The 4,389-nt window shown below is 43.1% G+C and overlaps 1 pseudogene; it reads right to left on the bottom strand.

Annotated features, from left to right (window-relative positions):
• The window catches only part of LOC123096112 (cytochrome P450 71A1-like), a 48,013-nt pseudogene that overhangs the window by 42,944 nt on the left and 680 nt on the right, over positions 1 to 4,389 (bottom strand).

The raw sequence follows: 4,389 nt of genomic DNA, 5'->3' as shown, positions 1-4,389 counted from the left end.
GACGGCCCAAAGAATGTCATGCAGCTGCGTCTCCGGCCCACCCAGGATGAAAAGCCCATTGTCTGTCATAATTTTTTGTCATAGAAGTAGGAGCCCACCACATCTGTGATGATACCGGGTTTTGTCACAATTATCATCATAGAAGTGTCATATGTATGACATAATTTTTTTTTGTTTAGCCCAAAATGTCACGGATGTGACTTTTTTCGTAGTCTATGCTTGAAGTGTTACTATTTCTTTTATCAATATGAACTTTTATTTTGAATCATTTGGATCCGAACATTCATGCCACAATAAAGGAAATTACATTATGAATTATGCTAGGTAGCATTCCAAATCAAAAATTCTCTTCTTCTCATTTACCTACTCGAGGACGAGCAGGAATTAAGCTTGGGGATGCTTGATACGTCTCCAACGTATCTATAATTTTTGATTGTTCCATGATATTATATTACCACTTTTGGATGTTTATGGGCTTTATTTTACATATTTATATCATTTTTTGGACTAACCTACTAACGGGAGGCCCAACCCATATTGCTGTTTTTTTGCCTATTTCAGTTTTTCGAAGAAAAGGAATATCAAATGGAGTCCAAATGGAAGGAAACCTTTGGGAGCGTGATTTTTGGAACGAACGTGATCCAGAGGACTTGGAGTGCAAGCCAAGAAGCTGTCGAGGCTCCCACGAGATAGGAGGGGGGCGCGCCCCCTGTCTCGTGGGCCCCTCGGCCGGCCACCGACGTACTTCTTCCTCCTATATATACCTACGTACCCCGGAAACATCCAGGAGGAGGACGAAACACAATTTCCACCATCGTAACCTTCTGTATCCGCGAGATCTCATCTTGGAGCCTTCGTCGGCACTCTGCCGGAGGGGGAATCGACCATGGAGGGCCTCTACATCAACATCCTTGCCCCTCCGATGAGTTGTGAGTAGTTGACCCCAGACCTACGGGTCCATAGTTATTAGCTAGATGGCTTCTTCTCTCTTTTTGGATCTCAATACAATGTTCTCCCCCTCTCTTGTGGAGATCTATTCGATGTAAACTCTTTTTGCAGTGTGTTTGTCGAGATCCGATGAATTGTGGGTTTATGATCAAGTTTATCTATGAATAATATTTGAATCTTCTCTGAATTCTTTTATGTATGATTGAGTTATGTTTGCAAGTCTCTTCGAATTATTAGTTTGGTTTGGCCTACTAGATTGATCTTTCTTGCCATGGGAGAAGTGCTTAGCTTTGGGTTCAATCTTGCGGTGTCCTTACCCAGTGACAGAAAGGGTTGCAAGGCACGTATTGTATTGTTGCCATCGAGGATAACAAGATGGGGTTTATATCATATACTTGAGTTTATCCCTCTACATCATGTCATCTTGCTTAATGCGTTACTCTGTTCTTATGAACTTAATATTCTAGATGCAGGCAGGAGTTGGTCGATGTGTGGAGTAATAGTAGTAGATGCAGGCAGGAGTCGGTCTACTTGTTATGGACGTGATGCCTATATACATTAGCATGCCTAGATAATCTCATAACTATGCGCTTTTCTATCAATTGCTCGACAGTAATTTGTTCACCCACTGTAATACTTATGCTATCTCGAGAGAAGCCACTAGTGAAACCTATGGCCCCCGGGTCTATCTCTTATCATATTTCTTCCAATCTACTTTTATTTGCATCTTTACTCTTTGCATCTATCTTATAAAATACCAAAAATATATTTATCCTATCTTACTATCTTTATTAGATCTCACTTTCGCAAGTGGCCGTGAAGGGATTGACAACCCCTTTATTGCGTTGGTTGCGAGTTCTCGGTTTGTTTGTGTAGGTGCGTGGGACTTTTGAGGAGCATCCTACTGGATTGATACCTTCGTTCTCAAAAACTGAGGGAAATACTTATGCTACTATCGCTGCATCACACTGTCCTCTTCGAGGAAAACCAACGCAAGCTCAAGACGTGCGGAGGATTTGCGGAGCTCTTGCTTGACAACCCTACTTGTGAAGGGGAGACTCGGCTGGGTTCTGCTCTGAAGACTCCATGCCTACGGCGGAAGGAGCTCATCAACCTTCCGAACTGGACGCCTCTGCCTCCTCCTTCTCCTCCGACGAGTCAGGACACTTTGCCTCCTCCTCCGCCTACTCCTTCGGCGAGTGATCAGGGCACTCCGCCTCCTTCTCCAGCGCGTGGCGGCACTCCGCCTGCGCTGGCGCGCCCTACCAGCCAGCCTCCTCCTTCTCCGCCTCGTCAGCAAGGGCGGAAGAGACCCGCCGCCGCTCTAGCTTCCCCGGCGCGTCGTAGTCCTTCTCCTCCACCTCGTAAGCAACAAAAGAAGACAGTCACAGCCACTCGGCCTTCTCCGGCGTCTAGCAGTACAGCCAGAGGCGGGAGGCAATATAGATTCGGTCCATCTCTCAAGACTCCAGAGAAGTTACCATACGAGATGACCGTACAGGAAAACAAGGATATCTGTCAAGCCCAAGTGAAGGACTACTTCGAAACGCAAAGAGCTAAGAGACATCCACCTCCGGAGGAGAAGATAGATCCGGTGAAAGTGAAGCGCACTTTGGATGCCCTGTAGCAACCACACAGTCTCCGCCGCAAACCAACTATGAGCGCATTACTGAAAATACATATAAGGAAGCGAAGCGGTCGGGAAGTACTTGGAGTGACAAAAGGTTACAAGAATGAAGAAGTGGGAAAAAATCCCCAGCTCGGCGAACAAGCGAACCAATCGTGCCCCCCGCTCAAGATGTCTACCGATATCGTCGCTAATCATCCGGAGATGTTGCCCGGTACCAATCCTGCAGATTACATGCACGACGACAATGCCCATTTTTATATAATGGAGGTGGACGAATTCAAATACGAGTACGGGAAGCCTCTAGTCAAAGATGGAACTACTCTAACAACGATGATGCACAGATTCCATGATTCGTACATGGAAACCTGCAGAAAGCAGTCAGCTGGGAAGAAAATTGATACTTTGACGCTGAAAGTTAAAGAGGATCAGTACGACCTCTGTGGAATTGAGGAGTTGTCTATTCCATTTGAGGAGTTCTTCCAGTTTTTCAATCTAAAGGCCCTCGATACATTAACGGTCACTTGCTACTGTCTGTAAGTACTACTTCTTTCATTAAGTCTCTAAATATAACTCAGCTCTTTCATTGCATGTATATATAATTATCCTCACTATATTATGCAGATTGAAGATCACTGAATGTAGAAAAGCTGAAATGTATGATATTGGGTTCATTAACACAAATCTCATAGATAAATTTACGGTTACATTTCATGCCAAAGAAACTGAGGACAACTTGCTATGATCATTGGTAATAAATCAAAATAAAGATACAATACTCTTTCCTTACAACTTCAAGTGAGTGTTACTGTCTTGTGCATATTTGTTTTCCCTTAATTATTACTCGAGGTTATAGTAATTAATGTAATTGATGAGTTATGCATGCGTGCGCAGGTTCCACTATATTCTCCTAGAGATTAAGCTTGAGCATTGACTAGTAAACGTCTTAGACTTGAGACGAAAAGATCCCGAGGACTATGCGAACATGTCTAAAATGCTCGAGAAGTAAGTTGAATCGATCATTATCGCACCATATCGGCAACTTTGTTCATTTCATGATATCAAGTAACTGTTTTCTTTGTCTCACTGGGTTTGGAAAGTATTCACCGCACAAGTTTCGGGACTGCCGCAGGATCTGCGATGGAAATAACCGAAAGTAAGTACTACTAGCTAGCTAGTTCCACGCATCTCCCATTGGTTCAAGCTACTTTCATAAATGCCATTTATAATGCTTCATTATCAGTTTGATTGACCTCTATTTCTCGTAAAGTGCTTGTGGCAGGAAGCCGGGAATAATTACTATGGATACTACGTCTGTGAGTTCATCTACAACGCGACGGCCAAGAATAGGCGGGGCTACTCTAAAATACAATATGAAGTGCGTAAGCAAAAATATTCACAACTTTATTTGATTACCATCATTTCTGTTGAGTTTCATTCATATATATATGTATTGACCCCCTTATTCAAATTAGATGTGGGAGATGCAGAATGAACTCCTACCACAAGATCGCATGCGAGCTATTCAAGAGGAATTGGCTGGATTCTTTCTTGACCACATCATCAATAAAGCCGTAGAATACCACCATGCATGTGGAAGTTGAGGTCATATGTTAGGGTATTGTAAGAGATCTTACACATTGTATATATATATGTAGCCAGTATCGTCGGTAAGATATACGAAAACTTGTTGTTCGACCAATCTCTCGGAGAAGCAGAGATCGATCACTTCTGTATATGTTCATGACGATCTTTTGTAGTTAATAGTTTCCTTCATTTCCTTACTAGCTAGCTTGCGTGTTGAGTCCTCTCTA

The sequence above is a fragment of the Triticum aestivum genome, chromosome 1B (assembly GCF_018294505.1).
Source record: "Triticum aestivum cultivar Chinese Spring chromosome 1B, IWGSC CS RefSeq v2.1, whole genome shotgun sequence".
NCBI classification, from domain to species: domain Eukaryota; kingdom Viridiplantae; phylum Streptophyta; class Magnoliopsida; order Poales; family Poaceae; genus Triticum; species Triticum aestivum.
This window is presented reverse-complemented; position numbering and strand designations above follow the sequence as displayed.